At 38.6% G+C, this 20,669-nt stretch overlaps 1 pseudogene; it reads right to left on the bottom strand.

Moving 5' to 3' along the window:
• Positions 1-4,909: 4,909 nt before the first annotated feature.
• On the bottom strand, positions 4,910-5,838 carry LOC147380311 (keratin-associated protein 13-2-like; annotated as a pseudogene).
• Positions 5,839-20,669: the final 14,831 nt, after the last annotated feature.

The following is a 20,669-nucleotide window of genomic DNA, read 5'->3' as shown; positions in this document are numbered from 1 at the left end:
CTACTCCTCTGCCATCTTAGCTCCTCCCAATTCTTTTCTATAATTTCTTTCAAAAATACCTTTTTCTTTTGTCACTCCTGTTCTCCATTTTATTTTTTCCTTTGAACAGAACAATAGCTGAGTCCTAATTTCCAATGAGTTAATTATCTCAGATAAATGTACATTGAAATAAACACAGAAATTTTTTAGACTGAAGGAAATAATTTTAAAAGGAAACATTAAACTTCAAGAAAGAATAGAGGGAATATGTGCTAGTTGGATTCTCTAGGAAGCAGGCAATAAGACAGGAATGGGAGACCAAGAGTTTGCAAAAGAAAAAAAAGCCATTTGACCACCTGTTCAGTAATGACAAAGGGCTGCTATGAGAAAAACCTGACCATGGCTTGAAATCTGAGACAGATCTGAATGAAGCCAGCAGAGACAGGCTGTCCGATAACCTCACTTGTCACAGCTGGATAGCTATTCCTTTTTAGAAGAGATGTGATGTGAGTTTCAATGCATATCTGTCCCTGTCAGGGTCCACCATTTGCACCTTGAAAGTCAACCTATCAGGAGAGAGATTCTCCGTGGCTCTGGTCGGCTTTCCTTCCGAGGGAAATGTACAAGAGTGACTCAGCCTGATGAAACAGACTCTCTCCATATTTGATCCTAGAGCTGCCGTGGGTATTCATTATCTCCCTCCCGCACAACCCACTGTAACTTTGCCTTGCCCTCAGTTACCACTTGTATTGGTCTCAGTGGATTTCTGGGTGGTATCGTCCCTGCCTTTATTCCCAAGAGGTATGAGAATGCAATGCTAACCCACTCCAGTATTCTTGCCTGGAGAATTCCATGGACAAAGGAGCCTGGAGGGCTACTTACTGCCCATGGGGTTGCAAAGAGTTGCATACACTTGGCATGAACTCTGATAGCCATATCCTTTTCTTGCCAGAGTTACTGTATAGGACAAATTATATCCACAATTGGACAGGAAATTTCAAGCGCCATCCAAGTAGGTCCACTGAGCTCCACACATATTCCCTCCTACCCTCACTGTGCAGCAATAACCCTGCGTGCTCTGTTGCTTCAGTTGTGTCTGATTCTTTGTGACCCTATGGACTATAGCCCTCCAGGCTTCTCTGTCCATGGAGATTTTCCAGGCAAGAATACTGGAGTGGGTTGCCATTTCCTCCTGCAGGGCATCATCCCCACAGTAACCCTACCACTTTCTATTAATCAGGATTATCTACCCTTAGATTAGATATTAATTCTTTTCTTTCTTTTTTTTTGCCTGAAACAAGCAACCCAAAGTGCTCAGCCAGCAACCATATTTGTACTTTAGTGAAACCCTTGATTGATGTGTCCTTTAGTAAGTTTGTCTTTGGGAACCATGCTTCTATCTTTGGAAATTCCAGTTGCAAAAATAGGAAGCACAAAGCACTTTAATGGGTCATTGATGATGATAACAACTAGATATTTGGAACCCAGTGTTTGAGGGCATTGCTTGCCTGCTCCAAGCAAACTTCAGTTTTTGCTGGCAGTGGGACTATTTAATGCACCATAAGGCAGAGAGCTTCAGGGTCCGGTGGGTTTTCATATATATTAATGGACCTCAGTTCTTGCTGCCTGTACTATGAAGTGGATTTCCTGATTGGACCCTGCATTGTGAGGGATTCCATGCTGGTGGATCAATTTTTTCATCAGCTCCTGAATAATGGTGCTGCTGAGATAAGCACGAAAAAACAGAGGCTTACTCTGAATAGGTAGGCACATGTTTGAGGATGAACCACTGGTCCTTTCACGACAGAAGGGGGCCGTGTTTAATTGCAACCTAGTGACCAGTTGGTTTCCTTGAGGAATGTGCCACACTGGGAGTTCAGCCTTGCCCTCTGTTGCTGACAGATTGGACCTTTGCTGTGGCATTGATGGTATCAGATGTGTAAGTGGGAGTTTATGCTGTTGGACCCATCTACAGTCTCTTGTGGTCACTTATTCACATGCTCACCTTGCCAGCATTGTTAGGACTTCTGGCAAAGGCAAGCTGGCATCAACTGAAAGTCATTTTTTCAACTTGATTTTTCAGTTCCTCTTCCATGATGGATACATTCTGGTAGGCACTGAAAAGAAATAATAAAGATCATCACACTTTGGACCCACTGGTGTACATCCATCCACAAGTCTGTATGCCAGACTTTACTGTCTCATTGTTCTAATAGTTTTCCTTCCAGCTCTCTTACTAGCTGGCCAGGTCAATTACTGCTGTCTAGGAATCTAGTTGTATTACCAACTGGGGCCACTTCTCTCTTTTACACGAGTGGATAACCAGATTTAGACCTACAATTCTACCCATAGAGGAAATGTTTTTTTTCTCATCACGGTCTTTAAGGTAACCATGCAAGGGGTCAACCCATCTGCAAGCGTCACTGGGATTGTTCCCTTCCTCCTTCAGCTGGTCCTTTGAGGCACCCAATGTGACCACACGTGTGACCTGAGAAAGGAGTGGTTGTGCAACGCTGGTTATAACAGGTGGTCTGGGCCTGCTTTCTTGTTTTCCTAGTGCTTATTTCTGAATAACCTACTTTTTGTTTAAAAGATTTTTTGATGTGGACCAGTTTTAAAGGCTTTATTGAATTTGTTACAGTATTGCTTCTCTTCTGCGTTTTAGTTTTTTGACCACAAGACATGTAAGATCTTAGTGCCACAACCAGGGATTCAACCCGCACCCCCTGCATTGCAAAGTGAAGTTTTAACCACTGGACCGCCAGGGAAGTTCCAAGCTATTTCCATCTTACCATGGATTGCTACTGAGTCCACCGACTTGATGATTTGGAATTTTCATCAGAACGCAGCTTGTGATGGACAGCTACGACTCATGATCACTTGGTCCATGGTCACGTTTTGTACCTCTACCATGCTCAAGTATTAAAGAATTTGATTTTCCAAAGATATGTTGCACTACAGATTTTAAAATCTACAATTTTATTTGCCTATGTTGTGATTTTTCCATTGAGGTTGCCATGAACGTCATGTTGCAGGTTTCCTTTATTTCTTTCAAGTACCACAGATGCCACCAACACCATTGTGGTTTGCCAAACTGTTTGACCCAACCAGTGGGTTTGCTTGCATCTGAAACTCAACTTAGAGAATCCTTCTCCTGGCCTAAAGGAAGCTGTGCATATAGGCCAGAGGGGTATTTACTTGGGGAGCCTCATTGCTCCAGAACCCAAAAAATTCTACCAGAAACTCTGCTACTCTATTTGCAGTATGGAATTTAAGAGTTTAACTGTTTATTATATATTTTATATTTTTATATTGTGTTATATATTAATAGGAACATATTTATATAAAATGAGGAAATATAGTGATATACTACTTTACGTAATATTTGGCAAAAGCTTTATTTTTTAAAGTATTTGAGAATGTTTAAACAGGTATAGAAAATAGAATGAAAATGACCTAGCAGAAAGCTATTTCAACAGTATAAATAAGATGAGATGAATACTAAGACTAATGTGATCCAAAATTCAACATGTCCAAAACAATGAAGTGAAACAGACCTATTACATATCTGTAGCCTGATTTTCCATTACTAGTCCATACAAACTGTAACTTGATTTTCAATAATTCCCTAAACACAAGTGCATTTGTACCTCTCTGCTTTGTTCATTTTATTTCATCTTCTCAAAGTTCTCCTTATTCTGTCCCAAATTGCTTGTGTCCTCACTTCTTAAGTTAGTCATTTGTCATAAAATCTTGAATCGTGATTTCATTGTAAGACTGGGACCTACAATGAATCCTTGATCTGCTTTGAGTCTTCATTTCCTTATGTGTAAAATTAGTAGTCCATAAAATGTGTTTCTCATGATCCTTATAGTGGTCTGAAAAACAATGAAAGGGAAAATTTATTGAACATTTCTCTTTATCTCTGTATAAAGATACTGTCTTTTTGTTATTAGCTTTAGATCGTATCAACATGTTATCTATTTTAACTTCATGTTGTTTTCTGAAGCATTTAACCTATAAAATACCAGAATGGCAATGTAAAGTCAAGAAGTGTGTAAATATATGATAAGATATGAATGAAGCAATAACTTCTAAAATGAAAGGCTTGTGTTTTTCCAGCCATGTTTAGTTGGATTTTGGATACAAGAAGGTGAGACTCTACATCTCATGAACCTAATTAATTCTTACCAAAGGTAATTGACTTCCTCCTTGCACCTGTGAAGAAATCAATTACACATAACAGTTTCAGTGAGATGAAGGAATAAGGTTTTCTTTGTCACCCAACATGGATTGAATCAAAGAAAGCTCTTTAAGCTAATGTACAAACTTCCCATATAATCTAAAAACTTCCCCAACTTGGTTGTATTTTCTAAGTTCCTTGTTTCCTCCTTCAATCAACAAACGTCAATGCCCCACATCTTTTGAAGAAAATGTGTTTTATGCCACTCCTGAGATTTTATGCATAGGAAGTCTATGTATGCAATATAAGGATTCCAGAAAGCAGAAGTTTTGAAGGAAAATATTTAAAGCCCACGATGTGCGTGCTCAGTTGCTTCAGTCATGTACGACTCTTAGGGACCCCATGGGATCTAGCCCTCCAGGCTTCTCTGTCCATGGGCTTCTCCCAGCAAGAAAACTGGAGTGGGTTGCTGTGGCTTCCTCCAGGGGATCCTCCCAACCCAAGGATAGAACCCGCATCTCCTGCATTGTAGGCATATTCTTTAACCACTGAGCCACAGGGTAACCTCAAAGCTCACAATAAATTCGTTCAAATCTATCAATATTGGGTTTCCAAAGTTGGCCTTCAAAGGTATAGTAAATTTGAACCTAAATATCCCTCCACAAAAAAAGCAAAAGGAAAAAAACCCAAAATTTAACCAGTTAAAACTAACAATAAAATTAACAGCATATTTAGAAGGCAGATTGAAAGAGTTTATTACATTTATGTAATTGGAAGCCTACATTTATGTAAATGTAAGCCTATTACATTAGGCTTTTATGTATTTTGTGAATACATGAACAAGGATTCCATTAATTAATTAACATTAATTCATTTGTTTCTTAACATAAATTTCATTAATTGATCTAGTAATATATTGCATTCATTTTACTAACTCCATTAATGCGTTCAGTAAATCAATCAATAAAATTGATCATTAAGTATGCATAGCAGACAATTTTTGGTCAGTATTTTATGACTGGAAAAAATGTGATGAGCCGTTAATCTTCCTGAAGATCATGAAGATGATAGAAGCTCTGTTCAGAGATTGGACACATTGCTGAAAACATCTGAACTCTTCACAAGCTGATCACTAGAAGCCAGATCCACAGGTTGGCCTGTAACAGGAAGAGTGGCAACTCCTGGAGGCAAAGAAGGTTGGCCGGCAGAATCCAGATCCACTGCTCAGGGAAGGGAAGCCACAGATTCCATAACCCAGCTGTCTGAAGCCACGGGATCCACAGCCCACTGAGTAGCAGCTTCTGGATCCAGAGCTCAGGGAGCTGCAGCTGCTGGACCTGAAGCCCAGAGACCCAGGGAAAGTCGTCTGGCAGGGACTGGAGAACGTGGAGGTCCTCAGGTGGTAGCAGGACGTCTGGCAGGGACTGGACACCACAGTCTGGGTCCTGATTGGCTCACAGCAGGTCTCCTGACTGTAGAGAGAGGAGCCCAGCTGGCAGGAGCTGGGAGAGCAGAGGTCAGTCCTGTAGACCTAGGGAGGGAGGAGCCACAGGAGGAGCCTGAGTAGCCCAGGTGGTCCTGGAGGGAGCGGGAGAAGAAGTTTCCAGAGCAGCAGTTGTAGGACATCTTCACAGGTGATGTGAGTTCAGGTGAGTGACTAGGAGAAGATTTTGAGGATTAATGTCACCTCCCAGACTGGGGTGTTTTTATACTCTCAGCTATGGGTGTGGCATTCTACACAGTCACCTTTCTCAGGCTTGTAATCTTTCATCTCCAAATGTGTAATTCAATAATATTTTCTGTAATTGCTGATGAAAATTTCCTTTAATCTCATATTCATGGGTGAATTCAGCATGTTGTTAAAGGACTAAGCTGATGACGTTTTCCTAAGTCAGAAATTCTATGACTACCTGCCTTTAATGTCGTCACTACCAGGAAATCCCCTACTCTTCTCAATGGTTTGAGATTCTTTGTGCATTTGACTGTATATCAGCTGGGGATGCTTAGCTCTAAGGGCAGGGATTAAGATGAAGTAAATATTAATAGTCTTTCTTTGTCAGTGGTATAAAGACACTCTATTTGCCATCAATAAGCTTCTTTCTCTAAATTTATTTCCTTGCATAAAATTATTTTTATATACATTTGGTTCTCAAATTCTTTGGAAAGGGAAAATTTAAAAGTTCAATAGCATTACAGTTTGTGGGTTGTCCCTCTTGTCTTCTGTATTTACAATTTTCTAGAGATCTTTCTCTTCTAGAACAACTCCAATCAAGCAATACTTTATGAACATTTTTACTTTCAGGTTCTTTCATACAATTTTCTTTTTCACTGTAAAACATACTTTTTATTGATTCTATTTCTTTAAGATTATTTTTCTACTGTAAAATAACCAAATAGGTTCTTTTTACAGTTTTCCGTATCAGGTAAACCCAAAATGAACAAATTAAAAAGATAATAATCGCAAAAGGAAATTTGGAATTGCATGCAGGAGCATTAAAGAAGACTAAATAAGAGTGAATTATGTGTAAATACACATTGTGCACAATTCTAACAAAATTCTTAATCTATAAGTGGGAGTACACAGTAATAAATTTAAGAATGATCATTAAAATCTAAGATACTGCTTAAAATTAAAAGTTTGGAAAAAATAACAAAAGAATAAAATTATGGCATTAAACCATTTTATTATGCCCTAAAAGCATGAAAGGCAACATAAAGAAATTTAAAGATGGACCAAATAACAACAAAAGAGTAAATACATAGGTAGAAATCTGACTGCATATATAATTAAATATCATGTGACAAAATAGTCCATATATAAAACTGAACTGAAAATGAAATTTGTTTTCTACATAAACTAGATTTTCTTAATTATAAGGAGACAAAAAAGGGAAAATTAAAAGATATATCCAGGAAAACAGACAAACAAACAAAAACAATACTAAGGCTACTTTATTAGTCTCAAAGTTTGCTATATGACATTTTTTTTTCCTTAATATATTAAGCAAGATATTTCTTGATAGTCATCCTGTCAGACTTCCAGGATGATACACAGTATTAGTCTTTCAAATGTTACACTAAAGGCACACCATCCATTAGAGCAGCCTCTAGTCATGTATTTCAAGCTCAAATTTCAGTTCCTCAGTTATATTCACCACATTTCAAGTGCACAACAGATAATATGTGACTAATGGATACCTAATATTGGAAATTGCTAGTAAAAAATATTTCAGCATCAAGAAAAGTTCTATGGGATAGTACTACCTTAGGGACCATGGGCAATTGTTGATTTGCTAATTAATACTTTTACTGTTTTTTGTACAATTGTGGGAAACCCATTTATCCTTATCCCAATTCATGTGTTATGATTTCACTATTTCATTTTGTGTATGTTTACTCATATTCTACTCATATTGTATGTATTTCCCTATGTTGCTATAAGCAATATTTGATTATGTATTTGTTGTTTTTGTTTAGTTGCTCAGTCAAGTCTCACTCTTGAGAGTCCATGGATTGGGATTTCCCAGGCAAGAATACTGGAGTAGGTTGCTGTTTCCTCCTCCAGGGGATCTTCCCAACACAGGGACTGAACTTGGGTCTCCTGCACTGCAGATAGATCCTTTACCGCTGAGCCACTGGGGAATATTTTTGGTTTACTCTTCATTCCTTCTCATATCTTTTTGCCATATGCTAGGGCTTCCCTGGTGGCTTAGTGGTAAAGAATTCTCCTGCCAATGCAGGAGATGCTGTTTTGATCCCTAAGTGGGCAAGATTCCTCTGGAGAAGGAAATGGCAACCCACTCCAGTATTCTTGCCTGGGAAATCCCATGGATAAAGGAGCCTGGTGGTCTACAGTTCATCAGGTCACAGACTGGGACACAACTGAGCCACTGAACACACAGGATTATTTTGGTTTTGACTTTGTATAGCTATTAATTATATATTTTATAGCTGGAAGGCTAGTGATAAGTTGTCTAAACTTTTAGTTTTCTGAAAATGTCTATTCTATTTTGAAACAGATGCTAGTCAAGTATTCTAGTTTCAAAGTTTTCATAAACAAACCCACATAAATGTGTTTACTGCACAAGCGCAGGTCTCCACAGGTTTTTTTAATTAAATTTCAAATTAGTTGTCAATATTTAGAAATCAAGAGAATCACATGGAATGTGGATTTATGACTTTCAAAATTTCTGAAGATCTGGTTATACTTGGCTCCCTCTCTTGCCATTGGCTGGAGCTGAACACAAGCTGCTCCATTCATATGGAGTATGTGTCCACTAGTTCCCCAAATCTCTGAACACTCAGCTAATTTCAGTTACCATTAATCATAGAGCCAGCACAGCTTTTATCCTGTTAATACTATTATAAATAGGAGAATGAGGGATGACTCAGAGACTAAAAGAATTATACAAATAAACTCAAAACAGAAGCAGACTCAAGGCCTTAGAAAACAATTGTGGGCGGTGGGGGGTGGAGGATGTAGTAGGAAATGGCAACCCACTCCAATATACTTGCCTGGAAAATTCCACAGACAGAGGAGCTTGGCGGGCTACAGTCCATGGAGTCACAAAGAGTCGGACATGACTGAGCTACTGAGTATGAGCATTGGTTGTGGGGAGGGTGGAGGGTGGAAAGGTGGGAGAGAGGGGTAGATTAGGAATTTGGGATTGATATGTACACACAGCTGTATGTAAAACAGATAACCAACAAAGAGCAGCTTTATAGCATAAGACAATCTAGTCAACAATCTGTAATAACCTAAATGGGAAAAGAATTTGAAAAATAAATACATATATAGTATAACTGAATCACTTTGCTGTACACCTGAAACTAACACATTATAAATCAACCGTACTCTATTATAAAATGAAAATGAAAAAAGACAATTCGTGAAAACAAACTCTCTTGTGTGCTAGAAGGATATTCTTCTGTGTTTTATAGGAAAATATCGTGTATCTGTGCTCTTGGGCTGGAATATAAAACATCAGTCATGGAACAGATCACAAGTCAATTAGACTACCTCACTTATGTTTGTGATCCTTTGACTTTATACATCAGCAGAATTTTATATACTGGGGAAAGACTTAAATCTTAATGCTGAATACACAACAAACCAACCTGAAACTAAATAATTTTTTAAAATCTCGAGTGATTGAACTCTTTTCCCGGCCACTCCACTTGTGACTGTGATGCACCAACATTGTTAAATTAAAGGTTTAACATCTAGCCAGCTGCCCGTAGGAGATGCTTATTGCTGGGTGAAATCACGCCACATGCCTGACAAGTGTAACCACTTTTGTACAAGAATTGCATTTCCAAGAACGTCAAGCAAAATATTAAAAAGAGAAAAAAGGAAATCTATTTTCTGTTTATAACATCATAATTCTATTGTAACGGACAGTTCCTGCTAATAATACGCTGTATCCCTTCTTGCTACTGCAGAAATATAATAGCTGTTACATACGCTGTTGTTTAGGAATGCTGAAGATGGATTTAGTAGCACGACTATCCTTCCTGCAGAATGCAGCATCTTAGGGATTAAACAAAAACTGCATGTCACTTCTCATTGACTTGGCACAGATGGCCTCATGGTGACTAGTAATGACTCATTACAAATACAGGAGAAAGCAGCAGTTTTGACAGACAGCTACATTTGGGAGGCAGAATAAAAAGGAGGTTTTAGTTAAAAATCAGATGATTGGCATATTGAGTATATGAGTGAAACTGAAATGGTCCATGGCATATAGTAAGTACTCCATAAATCCATGTCGACTAACTGAAAAGAGAATTCAGATGGCAGATATCTTAAATGAAATAAAGCATAAAAAGATTGTACAATTACTAGCTACTTTTTGTTTTTTCTTTGATTGGGTAGCCAAGTGAAGGTTGACAATACCTACTAACAGATTTGGAAGCTTTTCAACTCAGAATTTATGGGTATTATAAGACCTAGGGGCTTGGATTTATCCAGTTGGTGCCAAGTCTTTGGCTTGGAAAGTAGTGAGACAGCAAAAAGAGAAAATGCTGGAAGATGTGTGGTTGAGTAAGTTTCCTCTCCTACCACTTTGAGGACATTGGACTCTTCCTGATCAGAGGCATCACCATCTCCTGCCTCATTTCTTTCTTCCCAAAGTCTTTACTGATTGAAGGCATGACAAGTGGCATACAGAAGGCAGCTCCATATTTACTGTCTTTATTCATCTAACCTCTGGAAGGAAACATAGGATTGAATTAGCTTTCTGTTCATGAACCCTCTTCATCTGCAGAGATGGGTTAGGCAGGTTACGGAGAATATGGATAGAGAATACACAGAGAAGAGACGAGAGAAAAGGATACTGAAGAGTAAGAGTTTACTCCAAGGTGTTTCTGGATTTTCAAGGTTTAGAAGTAGAGGATTACTTGAGATTTTTTGTTTCCTAGACAGTTCACCCTTCTAACTAGACAGATCCCTAGACAAGAATGCAGCCCTATTTTCTCTGGAGTGGACTGGTCTTTCAGTGACAGGTTGGTTAAGTATAGCAGTGGACATAGCAGAGACCAAAATAGAGGTTCAATCCCTGGGTTGGGAAGATTCCCTGGAGTAGGAAATGGCAACCGGCTCCAGTATTCTTGCCTGGAAAATTCCATGGACAGAGGAGCCCAGAGGGCTACAGTCCATGGAGTTACAAAGAGTTGGACATGACTGAGCACCCTCATGGTACCCCAATGTCTGTTGGAGGCAACTGGAGAGAGCTCTGACTACAGAGAAATCTCTAATTTAGTGTCTTTCTTTTTGTTTTCTTGCTCAATTTGCAGTGTAAACTGCTTAATTCAGTTTACTCATTTTCCCATTTCAGTGCTCAAATTCTATGATGCAAAAATTTTGTTCTGGCAACATTGCTGGTGCCCAGAGAGTTCTGTCCTAGACAAAGTAGACTGAGGTTTTGATAAAAGTAGTTAAAGGGCTGGAAGGCATAGTTCAGGCTTCCCTGGTGGCTCAGATGGTAAAGAATTTGCCTCCAATGTGGAAGACCTGGGTTCGATTCCTAGGTTGGAAAGATGCCCTGAAGGAGAGCATAGCAACCCTCTCCAGTATTCTTGCCTGGAGAAACCCTTGGACAGAGGAGCCTGGCAGGGTATATTCTATGGGGTTGCAAAGAGTTGGACATGACTGAGCAACTAAGCATAGCACAAAGCATAGTTTAGCCTGTTTATTCCTAGAATTAAGCACAGGTTCCTCCATCCTTTCTTGGTATCTTTTTTTATACTGACTTCTAAACTTATCCTAATACCAAGATTTGAGTATTTCAAAAAACATGAAATTTAAATAAAACAAACAAACATATAAGGTATTATGGAAATACAGTATGCTTGGTCACTCTGAATATTTCTTTTTTTAAATTATTGGAATATAGTTAATTTACAATGTTGTGTTAGTTTCAGGTGTATAGCAAAGTTACATGTATATTTTTTTTCAGATTCTTTTCCATTATAGGTTATTACAAGACACTGAATATACTTACCTGTTCTGTAGAGTAGGCCCTTGTTGTTTATTTGTTTTATATATAGTAGTGTGTATCAGTTAATACCAAATTCCCATTCTATCCCTCCAAAAGGGGCTTTGATAGCCATAAATTTAGTATGTTTTGTAAATAAGTTATTTGTATTATTTCTTAGATTCCACATATAAGTGATATCATGTAATATTTGTCTTTCTCCAACCTACTTCACTTAGTGTAATAATCTCTAGGTCTACTCATCTTGCTGCAAATGGCATCATTTCATTATTTTTATGACTGAGTTATATCCCATCTACTTCTGCTTCATTGACTATGCTAAAACCTTTGACTATGTGGATCAAAACAAACTGTGGCAAATTCTTAAGGAGATGGAAATAGCAGACTACCATATCTGTCTCCAGAGAAATCTGTATGCAAGTCAAGAAGCACAGAACCAAACATGGCACAACCAGCTGGTTCACAATTAGGAAAGAAGTACATAAACACTTATGCGTTTAACTACTTATTTAGCTCCCTATTTATTTAACTTCTATGTGGAGTATATCATGCAACATGATGGACTGGATGATTCACAAGCTGGAATCAAGATTGCCAGGAGAAATATCAACAGCCTCAGATAAGCAGATGATAACACTGTGATGGCAGAAAGTGAAGAAGAACTAAAGAGCCTCTTGATGAGGGTAAAAGAGGAGAGAGTGAAAAAACTTGGCTTAAAACTCAACATTCAAAAAATGAAGATCATGACTTCTGGTCCCATGACTTCATGGCAAATAGAAGGGGAAAAAGTGGAAACAGTGACAGACTTTATTTTCTTGGGCTCCAAAATCACTTCAGACCATGACTGCAGCCATGAAATTAAAAGAAACTTGCTCCTTGGAAGGAAAGCTATGACAAACCTAGACAGCGTGTTAAAAAACAGAGAAAGCAGTGCCAACAAGTGTCCATATAATCAAATATCTGGTTTTTCCAGTGGTCATGTATGGATGTGAGAGGTGGACCATAAAGAAGGCTGAGTGCTGAAGAAGTGATGCTTTTGAACTGTGGTGCTGAAGGAGACTTCTTTAGAGTCCCTTGGACAGCAAGGAGATTAAACGATTCAATTATAAAGGAAATCAATCCTGAATATCCACTGCAATTGCAATCCCATGTAGAAAGCACTATTTTAAACCTTTACAGTACTAATCAGTGGTTCAAAACCCAGTATAAATGACTTCTTAGTAAGTTAGTGTTTCACTCACAGGCTGTTTTGCTTCTTTTATTCTTTTTCTCTTATTTCCCCCTTTTTTTTTTCTCATCACCATCCATCTCTTACTTTCTCCTTCTTTTCATTCTCTCTTTTTTCCCCATACTTGTTTTTCATTTGCTATTCATCTTGGTTTAGCTTTCTAAATTGGTAATACTCTCAGCAAAGATATCCAATCATTTCCGAAAATCAATCCTGAATATTCAACCTAAAGGAAATCAACCCTGAACATTCAACCTAAAGGAAATCAACCCTGAATATTCAACTCTGACGCTGAAACTCCAATACTGTGGCCACCTGATGTGAAGGGCTGACTCATTGGAAAAGACCCTGGTGCTGGAAAACATTGAGGGCAAGAAGAGATGGGGACAAGAGAGGATGATATGGCTGTTTGATGTCACTGACTCAATGGAGTTTGAGCAAACTCCAGGAGATAGTGGAGAACAGGGAAATCTGTGGTGCTGTAGTCCATGGAGTCACAGAGTCGGACACAACTTGGTGACTGAACAACAGCAACAACAAATACTCTCATGGAAATCTATTAATTTCATTGGTTGAATAGAACCATGTTATGTGTTTATTTTCAGGAGTAGTTAAGCATGTCTGCTCATTTCTCTTAAAAAGCTTGATGTTTAATTAGCTTTATTGCTATTTTATTAATTTTAGAATAGAAATAATTAATGAAGAATTTCCAGCACTCATTTTAAATGCTGAAATCTCAGTGTAATAACATCTTTTTAATAGAGTATTTCCAAAGGCAGGCAATTTCAAGATAACTTACAACTGTGGCCCTGAAAACCTGAGTTCATAACTGTGCATATCTGTTTTTCAAAACATTGGTCTGCTTCTTGCAGAATGCTTTAGGAAGCTTCAGGTCTGAACATCATGATTTTTTCCATTTCAATCACTTTTTAAAATTGAAGTATAGTTAATTTACAAAGGTGTGTTACTTTCAGGTGTACAGTAAAGTCATTAAGTTATACACACACACACACACACACACATGGGTTTCCTTTGTGCTCAACTGGTAAAGAATCTGCTTGCAATACAGGAGACCTGGGTTTGACCCCTGGGTTGGGAAGATCGCCTGAAGAAGGGAAAGGCTACCATTGCAGTATTCTGGCCTAGAGAATTCCATGGACTGTATAGTCCATGGGGTGGCAAAGAGTCGGACATGACCGAGCGACTTTCACTTTCATATATATTCTGTTTCGGATTTAGTATCTTGATACTAAATACAGTTCCCCATGCTACTCAGCAGGTATTTTTGTTCATCTATTTTATATTCAGTAGCATGTATATATTGGGCTTCCCAGGTGGCTCTAGTGGTAAAGAACCCACCTGCCAATGCAGGAGACATAAGAGGTGCAGGTTTGATTCCTGTGTTTGGAAGTTCCCCTGGAGGAAGACATAGCAATCCATTCCAATATTTTTGCTTGGAGAAACCCGTAGACAGAGGGTTCAGTAACCTGATGGGTTACTGTCCATAGAGTTGCAAAGAGTCAGATGTGACTGAAGCAATTTAGCATGTACGCATGTATATGTTAAGTCCAAACTTCCAATTTATCCCTCTTCCTCTTTCCCCTTTGGCAGCCATAAGTTTATTTTCCATGTGTGTGTGTATCTATTTGTGTTTTGTAAATAAGCTCATTTGTATTATCTTTTTTTAGATTTAACATATAAATTATATGATATTTGTCTTTATCTTTCTGATATACTCCATTTAGTATGATAATCTATAGGCCTATTCATGACCCTGCAAATGGCATTGCTTCAATTCTTTTTTATGGACGAGTAATATTCCATTGTATATATAAGCTACATCATCTTCTTTATCCATTCACCTGTCAGGGGACATTTAAACTATTTTTATGTCTTGGCCACTGTAAATAGTGCTGCTATGCTGCTATGAACATGGGGGTGCATGTATTTTTTCAAATTAGAGTTTTCTCCAGATATATGTCCAGGAATGCGATCACTGGATCATAAGGGAACTCTATTTTTAGTATTTCAGGAACCTCCATGCTGTTCTCCATGTTGGCTGGACAAATTTACATTCCCACCAACAATGTAGAAAGGTTCCTTTTTCTCCACACTCCCTCCAGTATTTATCTGTAGACTCTCTGATGTTAGGCGTTCTGATGTGATACCTCATTATAGTTTTGACCTGCATTTCTCTAATAATTAATGATATTGAGCATTCTTTCACGTGACTGTTGGCCATCTGTGTGTCTTTTATGGAGATATGTCTACTTAGGTCTTCTGCCCATATTTTGATTGAGCTTTTTTTCATATTAACCTGTTTATATATTTTGGAAATTAATCCCTTGTCATCATGTCTTAATCTATCAGATTAGAAGTATCTAGATGTGAAACATAATGTTCTTTTCACAGTTTCTGTTTCATAATGGATTTTTATTAAAAAGAGAGATACCAGACCTCTTAGTATAGACATTATAATTTTTACTTGCTGAGAATTGAAGATATGTGATTATTGCTTCATAAACTGACATTGTGCTGCTGCCTTGTCCTTAGGAAACAGAAATAAATGACCATAGCATTTTGTCAACACAAGATGGTGGAGAGTGGGCAGTGGTAGGGAGCTTTGCTGTGCTGCATGGTGATTAATGGATTATTGACCATGAAAGTAGCAACTTTCATTCTGTAAATGGGAAATGATCCATGTTTCCTAATAAATGAATAAAACATATTCAGCCATGTCTGTGCAGATTAATTTCATTTTAATTAGATAACTGATTAGTGAGAATCCTAAAGGAAATCAGTCCTGAATATTCAATTCTAAAGCTGAAGCTCCAATATTTTGGCCACCTGATGCAAAGAACTGTCTCATTGGAAAAGACCCTGATTCTGGGAAAGATTGAAGGCAGGAGGAGAAAGGAACAACAGTGGATGAGATGGTTGGATGGCATCACAGACTTGATGGACATGAATTTGAACAAATTTTGGGAGTTTGTAATGGACAGGGAAGCCTGGTGTGCTGCAGTCCATGGGATCACAAAGAGTCAGACACACTGAGCAACTGAACTGAGCAGAGAGGACTTGACCAGAATGTTTTCTTCATATACTGTACCCAGGAGTAAAGGTCTATAAAGTTCTTTGGGAGAAATTCACTCGAATTTTTCATTAAACCCCAAGAAAGTTTAACTATATCTGATCAACTTTGTAAAGTGCCTCTTTTTCTACTTTTAATGACTGCTTGTCTCTTGTTATGGGTTGAATTGTACCCTGTCCCCCCAACATTCATAGTGTGAAGTCATAAATTCTGACACCTCATAATAGGACCTTGTTGGAAGACAGGGTCTTTACAGATGTGAATCAAGTTATAGGGAGAGAATTACTATCAAAGCAGGGGGGTCCCGCCTTTCCAGAAACTGAGAGACTACAGTAAACTTTCTGTGCCCAGTGTCTGCCCAGCTTCTTCTGTCCACAGGGAACCTTCCAGCTATCCTGTGCCCACCTATGAGTATCTTTCTTTGTTGGTCTATCCAGAAGATGAGACCATAAGCTTGCGACTATAGACTTTGTGGTTTATAGTCTCTGGGCTGTGGATATGGGACCTTTGTCACTTCTAGGGATGGGCAGGGCTTCCTTGACAGTCCGACTGTTTCTCCAGGAGAGGTCAGTTCACCTTATTCCCAATGAGTGTGTGTTCAGTTCAGTCATACAGTCGTGCCCAACTCTTTGCAACCCCATGGAATGCAGCATACCAGGCCTCCCTGTCCATCACCAGCTACCGGACTTTATTCTAACTCATGTCCATTGAGTCGGTGATGCCATCCAACCATCTCATCCTCTGTCGTCTCCTTCTCCTGCCTTCAATCTTTCTCAGCATCAGGGTCTTTTCAAATGAGTCAGCTCTTCAAATCAGGTGGCCAAAATATTGGAGTTTAAGCTTCAACATCAGTCCTTCCAATGACTATACAGCACTGACTTCCTTTAGGATTGACTGGTTGGATCTCCTTGCAGTCCAAGGGACTCTCAAGAGTCTTCTCGAACTGTTCAAAAGCATCAGTTCTTCTGTGCTCAGCCTTCTATACAGTCCAACTCTCGCATCCATACATGACTACTGGAAAAACCATAGCTTTGACTAGATGTTCGTTTGTTAGGAAACTAATGTCTCTGCTTTTTAATATACTGTCTAGGTTGGTCATAACTTTTCTCCCAAGGAGCAAGTGTCTTTTAATTTCATGGCTGTAGTCACCATCTGCAGTGATTTTAGAGCCCCCCAAAAACAAAGTCTATCACTGTTTCCATTGTTTCCCCATCTATTTGCCATGAAGTGATGGGACCAGATGCCATGATCTTGGTTTTCTGAATGTTGAGTTTTAAGCCAGCTTTTAAACTCTCCTCTTTCACTTTCATCAAGAGGCTCCTTAGTTGTTCTTCGCTTTCTGCCATAAGGGTGATGTCATCTGCATATCTAAGGTTTTGATATTTCTCCCAGAAATCTTGATTCCCACTTGTGCTTCATCCAGCCCAGCATTTCTCATGATGTCCTCTGCATACATACTCTGATGGAAAGGGAGGCCTGGCATTCTTGGGGTCCATGGGGTCACAAAAAGTCAGACACTACTGAGCGACTGAACTAAACTGAACTGAACTCTGCATATAAGTTAAATAAGCAAGGTGACAATATACAGCCTTGATGTACTCCTTTCCTGATTTGGAACCACTCTGTTATTCCATGTCGAGTTCTAACTGCTGCTTCCTGACCTGCATACAAATTTCTCAAGAGGCAAGTCAATTTTGAGCATTTTGAGCATTACTTAACTAGTGTGTGAGATGAGTACAATTGTGCGGTAGTTTAAGCATTTTTTGACATTGTCTTTTTAAGGACTGGAATGAAAACTGACCTTTTCCAATCCAGTGGCCACTGCTGAGTGCGTGTTCAGAGGTCTACAAGTCAGCATGACACATTTTCAAGATCTTGAAGAACTAATTTCTTAAAACTTTATTACTAAGAAAATTCCAGTTCTGCTAGCTCAGGAGCTGCTTATCAATTTCCAAGATATTAGACCTTCAAAATCCACCTTTTATCACTAACCGGAGCTTTTTAATTCACCAATAATCCAAGCTAAGCAACTAGAAATCTGCAAATTAATTTTTATGAAATACTCTCTCTCCTACTCTCCCACCCCACACACACAATTTTCCCTCCTACCTTATCTCCCATTTCTTGCTCTCCCTTTCTCAGAACACAATTTATTTTACCCACTTTCTGAATCATCTCTTTCTAAGATGTAATAAAAGAATAGAAAAATTCCTACCTGCTTTATGGTAATTTGCTTAAATTAGCATAAAAGTGAGGATTAGGCTTCTATTAGATATTTCAGTGGGTTCTGTGTGTCGTTAGTTTTATTTGGCATTAACATACAGTGATCCTGCTTCCTCTTTGAATACCCTGTAGCTACAAGGCCTAGAGTTTCTAGAGAATTCACAAGCCAGGTGCCCCAGATATTGAAATCATTGTTATAGTTGGATTTTAATTGTCTGTCTTTTCTCTCTGTTTTCCTCTCTTGGTCTCTATCCAAACTTGGAGCCCGAAGCAAGATATTTTTTACAAGTCCCCCAAATAATTAGCTTTTCCTCATCCCTGGTGAGGTAAAGCAATGAGGACAACTTAAGGAATATGCTGAGGAAAGATCTTTCTTTTGCACTTGCTGTTCCATTTGATACCTAAGTGTTATCTCAAAGAAGCAGAATCCAAATTCAACCTAAGTCATCCAGAAATATATTTCAGGCTCCTAACAGAGCCAGAATTTGGGAGAATGTGGGGATGTTTGGTACTAATAATTCAGATTTGGGGCTTTCCTGGTGGCTCATAAGGTAAAGAACTTGCCTGCACTGCAGGAGACATGGGTTCCATCCCTGGATTGGGAAGATCTGCTGGAGAAGGGAATGGCTACCAGTAATCTTGCCTGGCTGCTAAGTCGCTTCAGTCGTGTCTGACTCTGTGCGACCCCATAGATGGCAGCCCACCAGGCACCCCCGTCCCTGGGATTCTCCAGGCAAGAACACTGGAGTGGATTGCCATTTCCTTCTCCAATGCATGAAAGTGAAAAGTGAAAGGGAAGACAGTCGTGTCCGACTCTTCGCGACCCCATGGGCTGCAGCCTACCAGGCTCCTCTGTCCATGGGATTTTCCAGGTGAGAGTACTGGAGTGGGTTGCCATTTCCTGCCTGGAGAATGAGTAAATAGAGCCAATGAGTAAGTTCAGACTTTACTCATTGGCTCTATTGTTTATGTATCTATATACCAAAGCTTTCTCAAAGCTTATGAAATACTTATTCAGAGTAAGAAACTCATGAAAGGAAATGAAACAGAGTGAATGAGTAAATTAATGATAAGTGAAAAGAATAGAATTTGGAATAAAATAAACCTGAATTTAAAGCTTAATTCTTTTACTTATAAGATGCAGCCTTATATAATTTGCTAAATTTTGTTTGTATCTGCTTCTATACCTGGAAAATGTGAGTGATAATGGCATATATTTCTTAGGAGAATTAAATTACTTTGTAAATGTAAAATTGCTGGCAAGTGGTTTCTTTTTTTGTTGATTTGTTTGTTTACTACACTTTGAATCTTCTACTTTCTTTTCTTTCCATCTAATCTCTATGCTAATCCATATCCCTTCTTTTTTTTTTTATCTCTTTTTACCCAGAAATACTTTTTGGATTAATTTTTTTGAACATCTTAGTATTTGTTTCTATACGTTCTCCTCTGTGAGCTTGCTTCTGATTATTAGTAGTCCTGAACTTATCTCTTTTATAACTTTTGCATGCTCATAATCTATGTCATGTAAATTAGAAATTAAAATAATTTTCAGGTTCAACACAAAAAAACATGTGAAGCTGATGAATATATTTGAACTAAGGAGATCTTGTCAGAAAAGAGCTAGAAAGATTTCATGAGTACCATTATTTGAGGTGGTTCTGAAGTTCAACTCGATGGAGTTTATTTGAATCACAAGAAAAGGAAGATATTCAGGAAAGATTCGAGAATCTGTAAAAGATTAGAGAATCAGATGGAAGATTTTGTTTTTTCTTTTAAGGAATATAGAACATTTTTGGTGTCATCGAAGCCTAGGGTGGCATGAAGTTGTAGCAGATCTTAGGTGGTGGTTTTTCTGGTTTGGTTCAATCATACACAGACTACAGTGTAATTAAAATTTATTTTCAACAGAATGGATAACAGGAACCAAAAATAGACCCTGAGCATTCCCCAAACCTGAAAGTGAAAGTGTTAGTCACTCAGTAGTGTCCGGCTCTTTGCGACCCCATGAACTGTAGGGCACCAGGCTCTTCTGTCAGCGGAATTCTTCAGGCAAGAACACTGGAGTGGGTTGCTGTTTTCCTTCTCCAGAGGATCTTTCTGACCCAGGAGACCGAATGCAGGGTCTCCTGCATTGCAGGTAGATTCTTTACCATCGGAGTCATCAGCAAATTATTCTTATATTTTTGACTATGTCCTTCTAATATTTCTTCACTTTTTAATTTGCCTCAAAACTTTTTTCCTGACCTTCCCCACCTCCCTTATCTATCTTCCTTGTTACTGAGACAGTACACAGTTAAGAGTGTAGGCTCAGATAAAGCTGTGGTGGTGTATAGTCTCTGTTCATCTGTGTGCTAAATAAGATTCCTTATTCACTAGGCGAATAGCTTAGAACAGTGTCTGACCTGTATAAAATGCTTATTAAGTATTATTCACTTGCGACCCCATGGACTACCTGCTAGAAAGCCATTA

This window comes from Bos grunniens, chromosome 1, assembly GCF_055505025.1.
Source record: "Bos grunniens cultivar Pamir isolate PY7600 chromosome 1, Bosgru_T2T1.0, whole genome shotgun sequence".
NCBI lineage: Eukaryota > Metazoa > Chordata > Mammalia > Artiodactyla > Bovidae > Bos > Bos grunniens.
Note: the sequence above shows the minus strand (reverse complement) of the source record. Positions and strands in the feature narration are given on the sequence as shown.